Source organism: Arachis hypogaea, chromosome 18 (genome assembly GCF_003086295.3).
Source record: "Arachis hypogaea cultivar Tifrunner chromosome 18, arahy.Tifrunner.gnm2.J5K5, whole genome shotgun sequence".
NCBI classification, from domain to species: domain Eukaryota; kingdom Viridiplantae; phylum Streptophyta; class Magnoliopsida; order Fabales; family Fabaceae; genus Arachis; species Arachis hypogaea.
The window spans coordinates 81,118,151-81,141,082 of NC_092053.1; the positions used below are offsets into that span (position 1 = coordinate 81,118,151).

General features: G+C 38.8%; 1 non-coding gene across 1 annotated transcript; it reads left to right on the top strand.

Annotated features, from left to right (window-relative positions):
• The first annotated feature begins 21,177 nt into the window (after positions 1–21,177).
• LOC112773554 (small nucleolar RNA R71) lies at positions 21,178–21,281 on the top strand. The gene has a single exon (XR_003188099.1). It is a non-coding gene; the product is annotated as a small nucleolar RNA R71 (small nucleolar RNA).
• The last annotated feature ends 1,651 nt before the right edge of the window (positions 21,282–22,932 follow it).

Below are 22,932 nucleotides of genomic sequence, written 5' to 3' on the forward strand. Positions count from 1 at the left end.
TGGATGGTAGCCATTGACAACGGTGATCCACCAACACATAGCTTGCCATAGGAGGACATGCATGCGTGAATTAGAAACAGAGGAAAGCATAATTACAGAAGACAAAGCATCTCCAAAACTCCAACATATTTTCCATCATTGCATACAAGTATAATTTGTGTTCTGCCCTTTTATTCCTTGCAATCAAATTTGATAAGTGAATTATTTTATTGTTTTCCTGACTAAGAGTTACAAGATAACCATAGATTGCTTCAAGCCAACAATCTCCGTGGGATCGACCCTTACTCACGTAAGGTATTACTTGGACAACCCAGTGCACTTGCTGGTTAGTTGTGCGAATTTGTGAAGAACTGTGATTTCCAATTTCGTGCACCAAGTTTTTGGCGCCGTTGCCGGGGATTGTTTGAGTTTGGACAACTGACGGTTTATTTTGTTGCTTAGATTAGGAAAAATTTTTCTTTTTGGTTTAGAGTCTTTTATTATTTATACCTTGTTAAAACACTTTAAATTTATAGCTCAATTAGCTAGAGCGTGGTGCTTATGTTCTTAGTAATTGGCTATCCTATTTTTAAAATCTTTTTCAAAAATAATTTTTCTTTGAATAAATCTTGTGCCAAACTTTAAGTTTGGTGTTTTCTTGTTGATTTTTCTTTGTTTTTCGAAAATTTTAGTTTGGTTTTCTAAATATTTTAAGTTTGGTGTTCTTTCTTCATGTTCTTGTGCTCTTGTGAGTCTTCAAAGTGTTCTTGAGTTTTCCTTGTGTCTTGATCTTAAAATTTTTAAGTTTGGTATTCCTTGGTGTTTTCCCTCCAAAATTTTCGAAAACAAGGAGCATTAGATCTAAAAAAATTTTAAATCTTGTGCTATCTTATTATTTTTCTCTCTCCTCTTTAAATTCAAAAATATCTTCTCTCTCTATTTTAAAGCAAATTTTCGAAATTTACCTTTAAAATTTAGATTTTTATTTCAAAATTTAAAACCTTTTTCAAAAATCATCATATCCTTTTCAAAATTTCCTAACCACTCTCTCTCTCCTCATTTTTTTCGAAAATCTTCACCCATTTTTATTTATTTTAATTTATTTTGTTTTCAAAATAAATAAATAATTAAATAAATAAAAATATTTTTCTTCTATTTTACATCATCTCCCTTTCTCCATCATGGACCTAAGCGGAAATGAACAGTCCAGGAGGACTCTGGGGTCATATGCTAACCCCTCTACTGCGTCATATGGGAGCAGTATCTGCATACCTTCCATTGGAGTCAGTAGCTTTGAGTTGAATCCTCAGCTCATTATCATGGTGCAGCAAAGTTGCCAGTATTCCAGTCTTCCACAAGAAGAACCTACAGAGTTTCTGGCACAGTTTTTACAGATTGCTGACACAGTACATGATAAGGAAGTAGATCAGGATGTCTACAGATTATTACTGTTTCCATTTGCTGTAAAAGACCAAGCTAAGAGATGGTTAAATAACCAACCTAAGGCCAGCATAAGGACATGAAAACAGCTGACAGAAAAATTCCTGAATCAATACTTTCCTCCAAAACAGATGACACAGCTAAGGCTGGACATCCAAGGCTTTAAACAAGGAGATAATGAATCTCTTTATGATGCCTGGGAGAGATACAGAGAGATGCTACGAAAATGCCCCTCTGAAATGTTTTCAGAGTGGGTTCAGTTAGACATCTTCTACTATGGGCTTGCAGAAAGAGCTCAGATGTCTCTAGATTACTCAGCTGGTGGATCTATCCACATGAGAAAGAGAATTGAAGAAGCTCAAGAGCTCATTGATACAGTTGCCAGAAATCAGCATCTGTACCTAAGCAGTGACCCTTCCATGAAAGAAGAGGTTAAAACAGTAACTGCTGAACTCAGTCCTGTAAAACAAGCTGCTAAATTCAATCAGCAATTGGACTTTCTAACAAAGCAGTTAGCCGAATTCAAGGATAGACTACAAGAGACAAGGATGGCTAATATAAATATGGAAGAACAATTGAAGCAAACAAAACAGCAGCTATCAAAACAAATAACAGAAGAATGCCAAGCAGTTCAATTAAGAAGTGGGAAGACATTAAATACCCCACCTCAAGGCAGCAAGAAGCCAAGAAATGAGCAAACCACCCAAAATCCACCTAAGGACAGTAAGAGCCCAGGGAAAAATAATTCTGGCGCTAAAATGCCAGAAATTGGGTGGAAGGCTGGCACTGAACGCCTAAACCATGCTCAGGACTGGCGTTCAACGCCAGAAACAAGCAAGGATCTGGCGTTGAATGCCCAAAAGAAGCACAGTTCTGGCGTTCAAACGCCAGGAACAGATGAGGAGCTGGCGTCTAACGTCACTCCAGCTTCTAACTCTGGCACTCAATTGCTAGTGAGGGATCAGACACATACAAGTGCTGATGACAACCCATCTAAAAAGGCTTCTTCAACCACTTTTGTAGGAAATAAACCTACAGCAACTAAGGTTGAGGAATATAAAGCCAAGATACTTTATCCTCAAAAACTCTGCCAAGAGGAGCAGGATAAGCAATTTGCTCGCTTTGCAGATTATCTCAGGACTCTTGAAATAAAGATTCCATTTGCAGAGGCACTTGAGCAAATACCTTCTTATGCCAAGTTCATGAAAGAGATCTTGAGTCATAAGAAGGATTGGAGAGAAACTGAAAGAGTTCTCCTCACTGAAGAATGCAGTGCAGTCATTCTGAAAAGCTTTCCTGAAAAGCTTAAAGACCCTGGGAGTTTTCTGATACCATGCACATTAGAAGGTAAATGCACCAAGACAACTTTATGTGATCTTGGGGCAAGCATCAACCTAATACCTGCATCCACTATCAGAAAGCTTGGTTTAACTGAAGAAGTTAAACCTACCCGGATATGTCTCCAACTTGCTGATGGCTCCATTAAATACCCATCAGGCGTGATTGAAGACATGATTGTCAGAGTTGGGCCATTCGCCTTTCCCACTGACTTTGTAGTGCTGGAAATGGAGGAGAACAAGAGTGCTACTCTCATTCTAGGAAGACCCTTCCTAGCAACTGGACGAACTCTCATTGATGTCCAACAGGGGGAAATAACCCTGAGAGTCAATGAGGATGAGTTTAAGTTGAATGCTGTCAAAGCCATGCAGCATCCAGACACATCAAAAGACTGCATGAAAGTTGATCTTATTGACTCTTTGGTAGAAGGGATCAACATGGCTGAGAGTCTCGAATCAGAGTTGGAAGACATCTTTAAAGATGTTCAGCCTGATTTGGAGGATTCAGAGGAAATAAAAGAGCCTCTGAAATTTCCTCTGGAAGAGGAAAAACCTCCTAAACCCGAGCTCAAACCATTACCACCATCCCTAAAATATGCATTTATGGGAGAAGGTGACACTTTTCCAGTGATCATAAGCTCTGCTTTAAATCCACAGGAAGAGGAAGTGCTGATTCAAGTGCTAAGGACACACAAGACAGCTCTTGGGTGGTCCATAGGTGACCTTAAGGGCATAAGCCCAGCTAGATGGATGCACAAAATCTTATTGGAGGATAATGCTAAACTAGTGGTTCAACCACAGAGGCGGCTAAATCCAGCCATGAAGGAAGTGGTGCAGAAAGAGGTCACCAAATTACTGGAGGTTGGGATTATTTATCCTATTTCTGATAGCCCCTGGGTGAGCCCTGTTCAAGTTATCCCCAAAAAGGGAGGCATGACAGTGGTTCATAATGAAAAGAATGAACTGGTTCCTACAAGAACAGTTACAGGGTGGCGCATGTGTGTTGACTACAGAAGGCTCAATACAGCCACCAGAAAGGATCATTTTCCTTTACCATTCATAGACCAGATGCTAGAAAGACTGGCAGGTCATGATTATTACTGCTTTTGGATGGCTACTCAGGCTATAACCAGATTGCAGTAGATCCCCAGGATCAAGAGAAAACAGCATTCACATGTCCATCTGGAGTGTTTGCTTATAGAAGGATGCCGTTTGGGCTGTGCAATGCGCCTGCAACCTTCCAGAGATGCATGCTCTCTATTTTCTCTGATATGGTGGAAAAATTTCTGGAAGTCTTCATGGATGACTTCTCAGTATATGGAGACTCATTCAGCTCCTGTCTTGATCACCTGAAACTAGTTCTGAAAAGATGCCAAGAGACCAACCTGATTTTAAACTGGGAAAAATGTCACTTTATGGTGACTGAAGGGATTGTCCTTGGGCATAAAATTTCAAACAAGGGAATAGAGGTGGATCAAGCAAAAATAGAGGTAATTGAAAAATTACCACCACCTGCCAATGTTAAGGCAATCAGAAGCTTTCTGGGGCATGCAGGATTCTATAGGAGGTTTATAAAGGATTTTTCAAAAATCGCAAAACCTCTGGACAATCTTCCATTTGGTGTTGTGATGAGTGGATATTTTATACGCTTTTTGGGGTTAATTTCATATAGTTTTTAATATGTTTTAGTTAGTTTTTAGTTTATTTTAATTAGTTTCTAGGAAAAATTCATATTTCTGGACTTTACTATGAGTTTGTGTGTTTTTCTGTAATTTCAGGTATTTTCTGGCTGAAATTGAGGGAGCTGAGCAAAAATCTGATTCGGCTGAAAAAGGACTGCTGATGCTGTTGGATTCTGACCTCTCTGCACTCGGAATGGAATTTCTCGAGCTACAGGAGTCCGAATGGCACGCTCCCAATTGCGTTGGAAAGTAGACATCCAGGGCTTTCCAGCAATATATAATAGTCCATGCTTTGCTTAAGGATAGACGACGTAAACTGGTGTTCAACACCAGTTCCATGTTGCAGTCTGGCGTCCAGCGCCAGAAACAAGTTACAAGTTGGAGTTCAACGCCAGAAACAGGTTACAACCTGGCGTTGAACGCCCAAAACAGCCCATGCACGTGAAAAGCTTAAGTCTCAGCCCCAGCACACACCAAGTGGGCCCCAGAAGTGGATTTCTGCACCATCTATCATAGTTTACTCATTTTCTGTAAATCTAGGTTACTAGTTTAGTATTTAAACAACTTTTAGAGATTTATTTTGTATCTCATGACATTTTAGATCTAAACTTTGTACCTTTTGACGGCATGAGTCTCTAAACTCCATTATTGGGGGTGAGGAGCTTTGCTGTGTCTCGATGAACTAATGCAAGTATTTTTGTTTTCCATTCAAACATGCGTGTTCCTATCTAAGATATCCATTCGCACTTCAATATGAATGTGATGAACGTTACAATCATCATCATTCCTCCACGAACGCATGCCTGACAACCACTTACGTTCCACTGTAGAATGAATGAATATCTCTTAGATCTCTTAATCGGAATCTTCGTGGTATAAGCTAGATTGATAGCAGCATTCAAGAGAATCCAGAAAATCTAAACCTTGTCTGTGGTATTCCGAGTAGGATTCAGGGATTGAATGACTGTGACGAGCTTCAAACTCGCGAGTGCTGGGCGTAGTGACAGACGCAAAAGGATAGTAAATCCTATTCCGGTACGATTGAGAACCTGAAGATGATTAGCCGTGCGGTGACAGCACACCTGGACCCTTTTCACTGGAAGGATGGATGGTAGCCATTGACAATGGTGACCCACCAACACATAGCTTGCCATAGGAGGACATGCATGCGTGAATCAGAAACAGAGGAAAGCAGAATTTCAGAAGATAAAGCGTCTCCAAAACTCCAACATATTCTCCATCATTGCATACAAGTATAATATGTGTTCTGCCCTTTTATTCCTTGCAATCAAATTTGATAAGTGAATTATTTTATTGTTTTCCTGACTAAGAGTTACAAGATAACCATAGATAGCTTCAAGCCAACAATCTCCGTGGGATCGACCCTTACTCACGTAAGGTATTACTTGGACGACCCAGTGCACTTTCTGGTTAGTTGTGCAAATTTGTGAAGAACTGTGATTTCCAATTTCGTGCACCAATGTGTAACAAAAATTAAAAGAAAGTTAATGCTTGAGTATGTAATGCAAAAGTGAAGACTATGGGTAGCTAGGCATGATTCTAAAGTTATATAGAGTATATGTATGTTAGGTGAAGGCTTAGGTTAATTAAAGATTCAATTTATAAAGCTCACTTAGCCATATACATATACTCTCACCTTTACCTTGACCTAATTACAACCTTGAAAAAGACCTCATGATGTTTGCATTGGTATATTAAATATTGTTGATTGGTTAGGTGAAGAACAAATTTTAGAAAGCATGACTAAAGAAGAGTAGAGTGATTACCCTATACACTTGAGAGAATAGAGTGCACATACACCATTAGTGAGGGTTCAGTGCTTGATTCTATGTTCCCTGCTTTCATGAGTTGTCTTCTTACAATGTTACCTGTATTTACTATATGAATTGAGTTAGTGAAATCTAATTTATATTTGTCTTGAAGAGCTTACTTACTTTTAACCAAGTAGACAAGAAACATATAGTTGCATTCATATATATATATATATATATATATATATATATATATAGGTTGCATTGCATTTCATGAGTTTTATATTTCCCTATTCATTTACTTTATCTCCTTCAACTAAGCATGAGGACATGCTAATGTTTAAGTGTGGGGAGGTTGATAAACCAGTATTTTACGACTTATATTGTGTTTAATTGTGTGGTTTTATCAATTCTTTACCAACTTATTCATATGATAAGCATGTATTTACAATTCCTTCCTAAAATCACTCCATGATTGAAAACTTGCTTCCCAGAGAATTTTAATTATGTATTTTAATTCTCTTTTATCCCATTCGATGCCGTGATCTGTGTGATAAGTGTTTCAGGCTTCATAGGGCACGAATGACTTGGAAAGTGGAGAGGAGGCTTGCAAAAATGGAAGGAACACAAGAAACTAAGGAGATGACCAGCGAGCAATGACGCGAGTGCATGGCCCACGCGAACGCACGGAAATGGAGAATTCGCAATGACGCGGACGCGTGCCTGACGTAAACGCGTGGATTGGAGTCTGCACGAATGACGTGAACACGTGAACCACGCGAACGTGTGGCAAGAAAAAACGCTGAATGATACGAACGCGTGGATGACGCGTACGTGTGACCTGCGCAATCTGCAGAAGTAACATAATTTGCTGGGGGTGATTTCGGGCTGCATTTTGACCCAGATTTCGGCCCGGAAACACAGACTAAACCTAGGAAACATGCAGAAACTCAAGGAGGCATCCACAGACATTCAGATTCATCACATTAGGATTACTCTTAGTTTTAGATCTGAATCTAGATTAGTGTTACATTGATAGTTTATGCTTTTGTTTTTGGATTGTGGATGTTGAAGAGCCATTACCTCCGTTGAAGACATTACTTTAGTTTGTTTCTTTACTCCCTTATTTTTAATTAATTACTCATTGACTCTGTTCAGATAATTATGTTGCGTTTTGAATTTATTAATATATAGAGTTATTTTTATTTTAATTAATTTTAATTCTCTATTTTATTTTAATTAATTATGTCTTCTCATATTTTTATGATTATTACTTTCATGTCAATGGAGTAGAATTTCTACTTGACATGGGGGTTGATTAAGAGGTGATACTTAAGTTGGAATGCTCAAGTGCTTGGTTAAACTGGACGTTGTTAGCTAACTTCATACTTACTAACACTAGACCTCCCCAAGGGAAAGGGCTAGGATCTGAGGGTAAGAGTTAGTTCAATCACCATACCTTTCCTTATTTAGTAAGGAAAAATCGAGTGAGAACAACAATCTTTTTACACCACATTTGAGAAGATCCCAACAAGGATAGAAGTTCCATTTAATTATTCCCCCAGTCAAGGCCTTTTATTTAGAATATCAATAATTATTCTTAGTTTATTTTTATTGCCTTAATTCATAGCTATTTTAATTACTCATTATCAAACTCAAATTTCTGGGAATTTTCTGATTAATAAATTAGCACTCTTTCCTGCAACTCGTTGGGAGACGACCTGGGACTCATACTCCCAGTATCTTTTTCTAAATTTGTGACAACCCTTTTTAAATTGGTGAGACAGATCTTAGCCGGTTAAGAGCTATACGTGCAATGCTGTTCTCTTAATTTAAATCTCTTAATTGGTTAACTTCTGCCACACACCAATATTTTTGCCTACTTGGTTAAAAGTAAACAAGCTCTCCAAGACAAACATAAATTAGATTTCACAGATTCAAATTACACAATAAAAGACAAGTAAAATTGTGAGAAGATATCTCACGAAAGCAGGGAACATAGAATCAAGTATTGAACCCTCACTGGTAGTGTATATGCACTCTAATTGCTCAAGTGTCTAGGGTTAATCCACTCTACTATTATCTAGTCATGTTTTCTAAAACTTTGTTCTTCATCTAACCAATCAACAAATATTTAGTGTATAAATGTAAACATCATGAGGTCTTTTCAAAGTTGTAATGGGGTTAAGATAAGGGTGAGGATGAATGTATGGCCAAGTGAGCTATAATATGAATCTTTGACTAACCTAAGTTCTCACCTAACACACACACACACTCTATATAACTCTAAAATCATGCCTAGCTACCCAAAAATCCCACTTTTGCATCACATACTCATGTATCAATTTTTAATTCCACCACATATGCATTGATCTTTTATTGAACTCAGCAGTGGGGTAATCTTTGTCCCCTATTCATAAGTATTTTTGGTATATATATTTTTTTTATATATGAAAGCATAATATATCAATGCATATGGTTTTTCAATTTTTACATGAGTAAGCACCCAAATTACCAATATTTTTGTCAATAAAACACAACACATTCTCATTAACCCAAGTTCCCACAATTCCCCACACTTAGTTGACACACAATCTCTATCTTAAACTAACCAAAGATTCAAATGGGGTAATTAATTATTTTTTTGCTTAAGTCTAGTGATGTGATAAAATATAGAAAAAATGGGAATTAAAAGGCTCAAAGTGGCAAATAAAGGTAATTGAAGTGGTAGGCTATTTGGGATAAGTGAGCTAATAACAAATGATGGCCTTAATCATATGTATGCATGCAAATACACTAAACAATGGACATATTGAATGGAAAAAACTATAGATTGCAATCATAGAGAAGAAAACACACAAGAATGAAAGTCATGGTTAAATAATGTAACCATATAATTAAGCTCAAAATCTCACAGGTTGTGTGTTCTTAGCTATAAACCATGTCCAAGTTAAAATCTTCAAACAAGTTTAACACAAATATGAATTTGAATTAGTGAAATACTATAAAATAGGGTCTTGAAAAGAAATTTATTACTTCAAGCAAGAAAAACATACATGCAAGCAACTATTATCATGCAATCTATCCTATCTAACAAAAGAAAAAAATCAAATGCTAGTGTTAAGAGAGAGAGAGAGAGAGAGATTACCTTCTGAAGTCAAGGACTGACCTCCCCACACTTAAGGCTTGGCACGGTCCTCCGTACCGTCAGTAAGGAGCAAGGTAGGGGTGGAAGCATCGCCTCTGGTGTCTGGTTTGCCATGGCTCCCTGTGCTACTGGGTGAAGGGGAATCCAGGGTGTCCTTTGGTTCCGGAGGTGGGTGAGTACCAACAATGAGCTCCTTCAGATAGTTGTATTGGCGCTTGTTTCGGTGCTCCAATTGTTCCATCCGCCGGTCTTGCCGTTCGAACCTTTCAAGGATCTGAAGGAACATCTGATGGGTGGATGGTGCTTGTGGTGTGGATGATAGAGGAGTAGAAGAAGGAGGAGTGTCTAAAGATGGGCCAGAAGGCCGGCTCGCAGAGGGAACTGGAGTTCTGATATATTTCCCATTCGGGACATACTGATCGGCCCTAGGGATCATAACCTTTGTGTCTTCAGCCCGATGGGAAACACCTGCTGCAGAGACTAACTCTGAAACCAATGCGGGAAAAGGAAGGTTACCCACAATCTGTACGTGTTCTATTGCCTGCCGAATGAGTCGAGGCAGGTTGATAGGTTGCTCTGTCAGGATGCACCAGATGAGAACAACAATGTCCGCTGTGAAGGTGGACTCGTGAGTGCTCGAAAAGATATAGTGGGACATAATCTGTGCCCACACGCGAGCCTCCAAGGTAAGTGACTAGGCTGAGATGCTCTTGGATTTTGACCGATGCTGTCCATAGATCCAGGTGCTGTCAGGTTGGGCTATAACTCCAAGGACGCTATCCCAGTCGAACTGATATATCTGGTCCTTAAGAGAGGCCTCTTGATATGCATCCAATCCTTCTGGGCTAGGTGGAAGATCCAGTACTCTCTGTATAGTTGATGACAAGTCATCTTAGGCTAGTTTCACAAGGCTATTTCATTAGTTTTCCCTTAGTTTTCATGCATTTTTAGGCAATAAGTAAGTTTTTGAGTGAGAATTTCATGCTTGTCTAGATTCAACCAAACATTGGTAATTTTATGTATTTTCATTAGATTTCTTGCAAGATTTAGTTGATAATATGAATGGTGCAAGAGTTGATTATGCCAAGGCTTTGATGTATTTGTTTGGTTGATGATTGGTGAAAAGATGAAGGAGAAGGAGCAATAAAAGCACTAAAAGAAGAATCACAACTCCAAGGTGGCAAAAGAGTGGAAACAGAGTCAATGAGGAGCAACGAGGATTTGCACCCCTGACCTCTTTACAGTCCAACAAAAATAACTCAAGCTATAAAACTCTAAATGAGGTGATTCTAATGGTATTGGAAAGTAGGAATATAGAGCTTTCCAAGCATATATGGCACTGCATGGTGGACACTAAATCTGAGGGAGAAAACTTACCCCGAAAGTGCAAAAATGATCATAGTATCAACCTGCAGTAAGGCCAGCTGACCTCTCTACCTTCCAAGGAGGATAACTTGAGCTGTAAAGCTTGGAATGATTTGCTCTCAAATGCATTGAAAATTAGACATCCAGAGATTTCCAACAATATATAATCGTATGGGGTGAACATTAAGTTTGGGCCACAAAAGCTGGTGTTAACTTTGGCCTCCAATGCAGCGTTCACTAAGTGAACGCCACGTTCACTAAATTGAACATTTTCGGCCTCCAAAACAGCATGACCATGCCTTCTTCAAAGGACCATAACTTGAGCTACAGATGTCCAATTGATATGCTTCTAGTTGCGTTAGAAAGCTGACATTTAGAGCTTTCCAACGATATATAGCAATCTATATTTGGCCTGAAATTGAAGCACAAGTGATAGGCATCTTTATGGCCCAAGAACCACACTAAGCAACACTTTTGGAGTAACGTTCACTTCCAAAGTGAACGCTATGTTCAATTTTGTGAACTTTTTGGGTGCTCAACCAAGGAAGCAAAGGCCAGCGCTCAAAGGATCCAAGGGAGCACTCAACCAAGGGAACGCTAGAAGGGAGTGCTCAACCAAGGAAGCACTTATCCAAGGGAGCCACGTTCAGCAAAGTGAACGTGACGTTCACTAGAGTGAACGTTTTCGCGCGCATCCAAGGAAGCATGAAGTGTAGCGCTCACAATTTGAGTGCCGCGTTCACTTATTGAATGCTAGGAACCAAGGCGCACCAAAGGAGCACCAAAGGCATGCCATGAAAAGTGAACGTGGAGTTCACTTGTCCAAATGGAATGCTCCCCTGGGAGTGAACCAAATGCACCCTGACCTATACCCCCAAGTGCCAAGTTGGATCCATTTATTCACAAACCCAAAAGGCCCATTCCAAGCTTTGAAGACTAGTATGGAAAGTGTATAAATAGGATTTAATTTGATTTGATATGGACCTTTAGCTCATTTTTAGTTTTTCACTTTTAGTTTTTATTTTGAATTTGGGAATTGGGATTAGATCTAGTTTTCTTTCTGTTTGTTCTTGCCTCTGCAACTTCTACTTTTTGTTTTGGGTTTCTAAATTGAGATTGAAGAATTTCATTAAATTTCTGGATCTGAGAATCATTGTTTTGCTTTCATATAGTTATGAGAATTGAAAAATTGGATCTAAATCTTCTTTTCTGTTTTCAATTTTCATTTCTTCTGCAATTTATTTTCTGTTTGGTCAAGGGAGTGATTGAGATCTAGAGCTGCTTTCTAATCTCATTGCTCTTCTTCGATCTTCAATTTCTCTTTTAGAATTTCATAATTGAGCTAAGGTTTCTTGCTGTTTCTTCAAGCAATTCTCCATTTCTGTTTTGCTACTGAGCTGAATCTCTTCATCTCATAACTCTCTGATTTACTTCAATTTGTATTTTCTAGTTCAATTATGAATCCCAGTACCCAAATTCCTTTTATTCTTTGAGAAATTTACATTTCCCAGCAATTTAGATTCAGTAATTTATGTTTCTTGCACTTTAAGTTTTAGTCATGTACTTTTCTTGCAATTTAAGTTTTCAGCTCTTTTACTTTCTTGTTCTTTAAGTTTCTGTAATTTACTTCTTTTGCACTTTAAGATTCAGTCAATTTACTCTCTCCATTTTATTTACTTGCAATTTAGCTTCTGTTAATCAAGTTTCACTCAAATCATCAAATATTCGCTTAACTAAATTCATCACGTAACTAAAATTGCTCAATCCATCAATCCCTGTGGGATCGACCTCACTCTTGTGAGTTATTACTACTTGATGCGATCCGATACACTTGCCGGTGAGTTTTGTGTGGAATTATTTTTCCCTCATCAATGGCACTCTCAGAGACAGGGGCTTGCTCCTGACGAACATAGACAGTCTGCAGAGTAGGCAAGTAGAAGTTGGAGTAGAATTCAACTACCCATGATAGGTTGGCCTCTCGCGGCTGCCTCCTCAAAAATCCCCACTGTCTCCACTCAATGTAGGGCTCCAAAAAATCTACAAAATGGGTTGGGACAATGAGTAGATGTTCATTATTGTAGTTCCTCTCAGCTAGGATGGGGAACATCTGCTCGCAATAATGGTTGGTGAACCGTGTGGAGTCCTGTGCGGAAAATGCTTTCTCTGCTTCATCAACTTTAATGATCCTCTTTACCCACTTTTTTGGTGGCTTGACGCTTGTAGAAGGGAACGCCATAGCTGGAGCTCTCTTGGTTCCTCTCCTTACCGGTGGCTTTTCAGAAGCCTTCTCTTTTCCACTTTTAGTGGCCATCCTAATGAAGGAAGAAAGAGAATTAAATTCAAATATAGAGTACTAACAATTGGAAGGAGGGAAATTCAAGTAATAATGAATGCCAAAGTAATAATGATGTCGTATATATGGTAGCTACAACATGCATGGAAGACATTAAGTAAAAATCATAAAGGCAATTCATAGCAATTAGATGCAAGACGGTTAAAAGCATGCAAGTAATAGGCATGAGAAGCATAGCTCAAGCATCAATTATTAGATTTACCACTTTAAAGAGAATTTGTATGATGACAATTGTGAATGATAATCCCAATACATGTGAATTACAAGTGTTGTGAAAAAGAGAGGCATTAAAGTGTAAGAGTAAAGTAGAAAAGAGTCCAAAATGCCATGAGAATTTTTTTCACAAATACTTGGTGTGCAAGTTAAAATAGGAATTAAAATAATAGATCCAAATATATATGAGAGCCAAAATTAAATGTCAATTGTCAAATTACTCCTCATAATATCCACAAGCTCAATGATAATAAAGTAATACCCAAATAAAGTTTCAACACCAACATAAAAAAAAATGCATGATAAAAGAATGAAAAAGAAACCATAAATAACTAAGCTAAAAGAAAAATTGAGAAGAAAGTGAAATAAATAAATGCAATAAGTGAAAGAAGAATGAAAGAGGAGAGGGGAGGGAGAAAAGAAACCTGAGGGAGAAGATGAAAAAGGGAAGAAGTAAGTAGTAGATATTGAGAAGGAATAAGGAAGAAAGAAGGAAGAAGAAAGAAGAAAGAAGTAAGAATGAAAGAGAATTAGGATTTAGGAGAAGAAATATTAAAACTGGGCGGTGCGCTGGTTTAGTGGTGCGGCACATGCGACGCGCACGCATACGGCACGCATACGCGTGGGTCGCGCAAAATTGAAGGTGACGCGTAAGCGTCCGGCACGCGTGCGCGTGCCCTTGGTTGTGCGAATCGCGTGCGGGCAGCCCCACGCACGCACAACTCTCTGTTCATTCTGGGTTGGGGCCAAAATTTTATACGACGCGTGCGCGTGCCTGATAGCCAGTAAGTGAAATTGACGCGCACGCGTCAGGGACACATACACGTGATTGAGGTTGTGCCTCTAGCACAGTGCCAGCCCCAAACCATCATAACTCTCTGTTCAAACACCCATCTATGCCAATTTCCAGGATCACGCGTACGCGTCAGGGACGCTTACGTGTGGTTGCTAGAAACACAAGTGCCGTGCACGTGTGACGTACGCGTACGCGTGGGCTTGTTGGCGCGCAAAGCACGCTTCCTACACCATCCCCGCCTAACTCTTTGTTTGCTTCATATGTGTTGCGAATTCACCCCTTTTTTTTATGTAGAATGCAGATGAATTATGCAGAATTTATAAAGTAACACTTGATAAAAAGTAAGATAAAACTAAGAATAAAAAGGAAAGATCGTACCATGGTGGGTTGTCTCCCACCTAGCACTTTTCTTTTACGTCCTTAAGTTGGACGGTCCACAAGCTCAGTCTTCTTCTGTTGGTGGATCCTCCAAGAGGAAGACCTCCAACTCCTTATTGTTCTTCATTTTCTCACCATGATACAGCTTCAAGTGATGGCCATTGACTTGATGAATTTGGAGCTTGAAGGATGACTCAGGTGGAAGACTCCGTATGGCTCTGTCTTCTCTACTCTATAGGGGCCTTCCCACCTTGATCTCAGCTTGCCTGGCATGAGCTTCAACCTGGAGTTGTAAAGGAGGACCAACTCCCCAGGTCTGAACTCTCTTCTCTTGATATGCTTGTCATGTACAGCCTTCACCCTCTCTTTGTATAGCCTGGAGTTGTCATATGCTTCGAGTCGAAGGTTCTCCAGTTCTGCTAGTTGCAGCTTCCTTTCAGCACCGGCTTCCTCAAATCCCATGTTGAATTCCCTTACATCCTAGAAAGCTTTGTGCTCCACCTCCACTGGGAGGTGACAAACCTTTTCGTAGACTAGGCGGAAGGGACTCATTCCGATGGGTGTCTTGTATGCTGTCCGATAAGCCCAAAGCATATCTACAAGTCTGGTCCTCCAGTCCTTCCTATGAGGCTTGACAATCTTCTCCAATATGCGCTTTATCTCTCTATTAGACCCCTCGGCTTGTCCATTGGTTTGAGGATGGTAAGCCGTTGCTACCTTGTGAACAATGCCATGTTTCTTCAGTAGACCTGTCAATCTCCTGTTACAAAAATGAGTGCCTTGATCACTCACGATTGCTCATGGTGATCCAAAGCGACAGATAATATTATTTCGAACAAAGGAGACAACAGTGTTAGCATCATCAGTACGGGTAGGAATTGCTTCCACCCATTTAGAAACATAATCAATAGCTAACCATATGTATAAGAAACCACTAGAAGTTGGAAATGGACCCATGAAGTCAACGCCCCAAACATAAAAAATTTCACAGAACAACATAAGTTATTGGGCATTGGTGCACGAAATTTTGATCTCTAACGATGGCGCCAAAAACTTGGTACACACAATTTTGATCTCAACTCTTTTTCACAACTCCGCACGATTAACCAGCAAGTGCACTGGGTTGTCCAAGTAATAAACCTTACGTGAGTAAGGGTCGATCCCACGGAGATTGTCAGCTTGAAGCAAGCTATGGTCATCCTTGTAAATCTCAGTCAGGCAGATTCAAATGGTTATGAGGTTTTGATAATTAAAATATAAATAAAATATAAAATAAGATAAAGTTACTTATGTAATTCACTGGTGGGAATTTTAGATAAGGGTCTGGAGATGCTTTGTTGCTTCTGAACCTCTGCTTTCCTATTGCCTTCTTCCAACCATGCGTTACCTCTTTCTATGGCAAGCTGTATGATCCTCTCGGATGAAAACAAATCCATATGCGCTGTCACCGCACGGCTAATCATCTGTCGGTTCCCGCTAGCGTCGGAATAGGACCATTGTCCTTTTGCACACTGTCACTTGTGCCCCACATTCGCAGGTTTGAAGCTCGTCACAGTCATCCCTTCCCAGATCCTACTCGGAATACCACAGACAAGGTTTAGACTTTCCAGATCTCAGGAATGCTGCCAATAGTTCTAGCCTATACCACCAAGACTCTGATCTCACAGTATGGAATGCTCTGTTGTCAGGAGAGGCAACCATGCATCGTGAACCAGGAGGCCAAGAGATACACACTCAAACTATTACAGATAGAACCGAAGTGGTTGTCAGGCACGCGTTCATAAGTGAGAATGATGATGAGTGTCACGGGTCATCATATTCATCAGGTTGAAGTGCGAGTGAATATCTTAGAGAAGAAGTAGGCGTGAATTGAATAGAAAAATAATAGTACTTGTATTAATTCATGAAGAACAACAGAGCTCCACACCTTAATCTATGGGATGTAGAAACTCCACCGTAGAAAATACATAAGTGAAAGGTCTAGGCATGGCCGTGAGGCCAGCCTCCAAACATGTACAATGGTCTATGATAGCATAAAACTTATCAAAGATATAAAATAAGTCTCTAAAAGTAGTTTTTATACTAAACTAGTAACCTAGGGTTACAGAAAATGAGTAACTAAGTGCAGATAGTGCATAAATCCACTTCCGGAGCCCACTTGGCATGTGCTTGGGCTGAGCAATGAAGCTTTTTCGTGCATAGGCTGTTCCTGGAGTTAAACGCCAGCTTTGGTGCAAGTTTGGCTGTTTATCTCCAATCCTGGAGCCAGTTTGGGCATTTTACACCAAGATATTTTAGGCTGACTTTGAACGCTAGTTTGGGCCATCAAATATCGGGCAAAGTATGGACTATTATATATTTCTGGAAACCCAGGATATCTACTTTCCAACTAAATTAAGAGCGCACCAATTGGGCTTCTCTAGCTCCAGAAAATCCACTTCGAGTGCAGGAGGGTCAGAATGCAACAGCATCTACAGTCCTGTTTTAGCATCTAAATCAGATTTTTGCTCAGGTCCCTCAATTTCAGCCAGAAAATACCTGAAATTACAGAAAAATACACAAACTCATAGTAAAGTCCAGAAACGTGATTTTTGAATAAAAACTAATAAAAATATAATAAAAAGTAATAAAAATATACTAAAAACTATGTAAGAACAATGCCAAAAAGGGTATAAATTATCCGCTCATCACAACACCAAACTTAAATTGTTACTTGTCCCCAAGCAACTGAAAACAAAATAGGATAAAAAGAAGAGAATATACAATGAATTCTAAACTTATCAATGAACTTAGTTCAAATTAGATGAGCGGGACTTGTAGCCTTTTTGCTTCTGAACAGTTTTGGCATCTCACTTTATCCCTTGAAGTTCAGAATGATTGGCATCTATAGGAACTCAGAATTCAAATAGTGTTATTGATTCTCTTAGTTCAATATGTTGATTCTTGAACACAGCTACTTTATGAGTCTTGGCCCTAACCCTAAGCATTTTGTTTTCCAATATTACCACCGGATACATAAATGCCACAGACACATAACTGGGTGAACCTTTTCAGATTATGACTCAGCTTTGCTAGAGTTCCCAGTTATAGGTGTCCAGAGCTCTTAAGCACACTCTTTTTGCTTTGGACCATGACTTTAACCACTCAGTCTCAAGCTTTTCACTTGACACCTTCACGCTACAAGCACATGGTTAGGGACAGCTTGGTTTAGCCGCTTAGGCCAGGATTTTATTCCTGTGGGCCCTCCTATCCATTAATGCTCAAAGCTTTGGATCCTTTATACCCTTGCCTTTTGGTTTAAAGGGCTATTAGCTTTTTCTGCTTGCTTTTTCTTTTTTTCTTGCAAGCTTTGTGTTCACTGCTTTTTCTTGCATCAAGAATCAATTTTATGATTTTTCAGATTATCAAATAACATTTCTCCTTTTTCTTTATTCTTTCAAGAGCCAACAATTTTAACATTCATAAACAACAAATTCAAAAATATGCACTGTTCAAGCATTCATTCAGAAAACAAAAGGTATTGCCACCACATCAAAATAATTAAACTAATTTCAAGATAGAATTCGAAACCATGTACTTCTTGTTCTTTTGCAATTAAAATAATTTTTTATTTAAGAAAGGTGATGGATTCATAGGACATTCATAGCGTTAAGATATAGTCACTAAACACTAATGATCATGTAATAAAGACACAAACATAAATAAAACATAAGGCATAGGAAACGAAAAATAGAAAATAAAGAACAAGAAAATTAAAGAACGGGTCCACCTTAGTGATGGCTGCTAGTTCTTCCTCTTAAAGATCTTATGGAGTGCTTGAGCTCCTCAATGTCTCTTCCTTGCCTTTGTTTCTCTTCCCTCATGGCTCTTTGGTCTTCTCTAATTTCATGGAGGAGGATGGAATGCTCTTGGTGTTCCACCCTTAGTTATCCCATGTTGGAACTTAATTCTCCTAGGGAGGTGTTGATTTGCTCCCAATAGTTTTGTGGAGGAAAATGCATCCCTTGAGGCATCTCAGGGATTTCATGATGAGAAACTTCCTCATGCTCTTGTTGAGGTCCATGAGTAGGCTCTCTTGTTTGCTCCATCCTATTCTTAGTGATTGGCTTTTGAGATGAATCTCTCCATCTCTCATGACTAGGAGGTGGAAGCAATTGCCTTCCCTTTCCTCTTTCTAGAGGTTTCTCCGGCCTTAGGTTCCATTAGTGGTTATGGAAAATAAAACGCTTTAGCTTTTCCCACACCAAACTTAGAATGGTTGCTCGTCCTCGAGCAAAAGAAGAAAGAAAGGAGTAGAAGAAGAAGAAATGGAGGAGATGGAGGGGGGTGTGAATTCGGCCAAGGGGGTAGTAGTATGTATGTTGTGTGAAGATGAAGGTGGTAAGGAGGGGTATTTATAGGGTAAAGGAGAGAGGGTAGGATTTGATAGGTGATGGGTGTTTGGGGAAGAGGTTTTGATGGGATTGGTCAAGGGTATTTAGGGAAGAGTGTTATGGAAAGGTGTGAAGAGGAGAGAAGAAGAAGTGGGATAGGTGGGGATCCTATGGAGTCCACAGATCATGAGGTGTCAAGGAATTCGAGTCCCTACACCATTCTGACGTTCAAACGCCCATTCTGTGACAATTCTGGCGTTTAACGCCAGCTCTGCTACCTTTCCTGGTGTTAAACGCCACTCTGCTGCCCATTTCTAGCGTTAAACGCCAGTCAGATGACCATTTCTGGCGTTTAACGCCAGCCTGTGCCAAACAGCCCTTTCTGGCATTAAACGCCCAGAGTGCTGCCCATTCTGGCATTTAACGCCTAGAATGCTGCCAGGCTGGGCGTTAAACGCCCATTCTGCTATCCATACTGGCGTTTAGACGCCAGTAAGCCTGTCCTCCAAGGTGTGCTATTTTTAATGCTGTTTTTCATTCTATTTTTTTATTTTTTAGTTGTTTTTGTGACTTTACATGATCATCAACCTAAAGAAAACATAAAATAACAATGGAAAATAAATAAATATAATTAAATAACATTGGGTTGCCTCCCAACAAGCGCTTATTTAATGTCAATAGCTTGACAGTGAAGCTCTTAGAGAGCTTCACAGAGACTCAGAGCTTGATGTTGGCCTCCCAACACCAAACTTAGAAGTTCAGTGTGGGGGCTCTGTTTGACTCTGTATTGAGAGAAGCTTTTTATGCTTCCTCTCAATGGTTACAGAAGAAGATCTTTGAGCCTTAAATACAAGGTAGTCCTCATTCACTTGAAGGACTAACTCTCCTCTGTCCACATCAATCACAGCTCTTCCTGTGGCTAGGAAGCGTCTTCCAAGGATGATGGATTCATCTTCATCCTTCTTAGTCTCTAGGATTATGAAGTCAGCAGGGATGTAATAGCCTTCAACCTTCACTAAGACATCCTCTACAAGTTCATAAGCCTGTTTCCTTGAATTGTTTGCCATCTCTAGTGAGATTCTTACAGCTTGCACCTCAAAGATCCCTAGTTTCTCCGTTACAGAGAGTGGCATGAGGTTTATACTTGACCCAAGGTCACACAGAGCCTTCTTAAAGGTCATGGTGCCTACGGTACAAGGTATTAAAAACTTTCTAGGATCCTATTTCTTCTGAGGTAATTTTAGTTGAACCAGATCATTCAGTTCATTGATGAGCAATGGGGGTTCATCCTCCCAAGTCTCATTACCAAATAACTTGGCATTCAGCTTCATAATTGCTCCTAGATACTGAGCAACTTGCTCTTTAGCAATATCTTCATCCTCTTCAGATGAAGAATACTCATCCGAGCTCATGAATGGCAACAGTAAGTTCAGTGGAATCTCTATGGTCTCTATATGAGCCTCAAATTCCTTTGGTTCCTCATTAGGGAACTCCTTGGAGGCCAGTGAATGTCCATTGAGGTCTTCCTCACTGGAAATCATTGCCTTTTCTTCCTCTCCAGGTTTGGCCATATTGGTTATAGTTATGGCCTTTCACTCTCTTTTTGGATTCTCTTCTGTATTGCTTGGGAGAGTACTAGGAGGGAGTTCAGTAACTCTTTTACTCAGCTGGCCCACTTATGCCACCAAATTTCTAATGGAGGACCTTGTTTCAGTCATGAAACTGAGAGTGGTCTTAGATAGATCAGAGACTACAGTTGCTAAGTCAGAGTGGCTCTGCTTAGAATTCTCTGTCTGTTGCTGAGAAGATGATGGAAAAGGTTTGCTATTGCCAAACCTATTTCTTCCACCATTATTATTATTGAAGCCTTGATTAGGCTTCTGTTGATCCTTCCATGAGAGATTAGGATGATTCCTCCATGAAGGATTATAAGTGTTTCCATAGGATTCTCCCAAGTAATTCACCTCTTCCATTGCAGGATTCTCAGGGTCATAGGCTTCTTCTTCAGAGGAAGCTTCCTTAGTACTGCCTGTTGCAGCTTACATTTCAGACAGACTCTGAGAAATCATATTGACTTGTTGAGTCAATATTTTGTTTTGAGCCAATATGGCATTCATAGTATCAATCTCAAGAACTCCTTTCTTCTGAGTTGTCCCATTATTCATAGGATTCCTTTCAGAAGTTTACATGAACTGGTTATTTGAAACCATTTCAATGAGTTCCTGGGCTTCTGCAGGCATCTTCTTCAGATGGAGATCCTCCAGCAGAGTGGTCCAATGACATCTTGGACAATTCAGACAGACCATCATAGAATATACATATGATGCTCTATTTTGAAAACATGTCAGAAGGACACCTTCTGATCAATTGCTTGTATCTTTCCCAAGCTTCATAGAGGGATTCACCTTCCTTCTGTCTGAAGGTTTAGACTTCCACTCTAAGCTTGCTCAACTTCTGAGGTGGAAAGAATTTGGCCAAGAAAGCATTGACCAACTTTTCCCAAGAGTTCAGGCTATCTTTAGGTTGTGAGTCCAACCATGTCCTAGCTCTGTCTCCTACAGCAAAGGGGAAAGCATAAGTCTGTAGACCTGAGGATTAACCCCATTGGTCTTAACAGTATCACAGACTTGCAAGAATTCAGCTAAAAACTGATGAGGATTTTCCAATGGAAGTCCATGAAACTTACAGTTCTGCTGTATCAGAGAAACTAATTGAGGCTTAAGCTAAAAGTTGTTTTCTCCAATTGCAGGAATTGAGATGCTCCTTCCACAGAAGTCAGAAGAGGGTGCAATAAAGTCACCAAGCATCTTCCTTGCATCTCCACCATTATTGTTGGGTTCGGCCATCTCTTCTTCTTTTTCGAAAAATTCTATCAGGTCCTCTCCAGAGTGTTGTGCTTTAGCTTCTCTTAGCTTCCTCTTTAGAGTCCTTTCAGGTTCCGGATCAACTTCAACAAGAATGTTCTTATCCTTGCTGATGCTCATATGAAGAAGAAGAGAACAGAAAAGAATAGGAATCCTCTATGTCACAGTATAGAGATTTCTTTATGTGAGTAGAAGAATAGAAGAGTAGAATAAAGAAGAGAGAAGATGAAGAATTCGAACACAGAGAGGGAGAGAGGGTTCGAATTATAAGAAGAAGAGAATTGTTGGTAAATAAATAAATAAATAGAAAGAGATGAGGGAGAGAGAATTCAAATTTTAAATTAAAATAAAAGAAAAATATTTTTGTTTTTATTTTAATTATTGGTTAGTATTCGAAAATTAAGGGAAGAAGTAAAATAAAATTTGAAAACTAAATAAATTAATTAATTAAAAAATATTTTTGAAAAAGTGGTTAGTGATTTTTGAAAATTGGAGAGAGAAAAGTAGTTAGGTGGTTTTAAAAAAGATATGATTGAAATAGTAAACTTTTAAAATTAAACAAAAAGTTAAGTGGTTAATTGAAAAAGATTTAAAAATTAATTTTGAAAAGATAAGAAGTTAGAAAAGATTTTGAAATTGATTTTGAAAAATATATGAATGAAATTTTATTTTGAAAAAGATTTGAAAAGGAAATTAAAAAGATTTGATTTTTGAAAATTAAAGTTGATTACTTGACTAACAAGAAACTAGAAGAAATGATTTTAAAATTCAAAGATTGATCCTTTCTTAATAGGCAAGTAACAACTTGAGATTTTTGAATTAAAACATTAAATGTTAGCATTAATTTTGAAAATATGAAACAAATTAAGAAAAAGATTTTGAAAATCAAATTTTTAGAATTTTCGAAAATATTGAAAAAATGAAAAAGATTTGATTTTTAAAAAAGATTTAAAAAAGATAGAAATTTTAATTTGAAATTTTGACTTGACTACCAAGAAATAACTAAATTTTAAAACTCCTTGACTAAATCAATTCAAAATTTCGAAATTTATGAGAAGAATAAGGGAAAGATATTTTTTTGATTTTTGAAATTAATGAGGAAAGAGAAAAACAACTAAATGAAACATGACATAAGAATTATGAATCTAAACAAGAAAAATATGCAAGAACATTTTGAATGTCAAGATGAACACCAAGAACACTTTGAAGATCATGATGAACATCAAGAACAT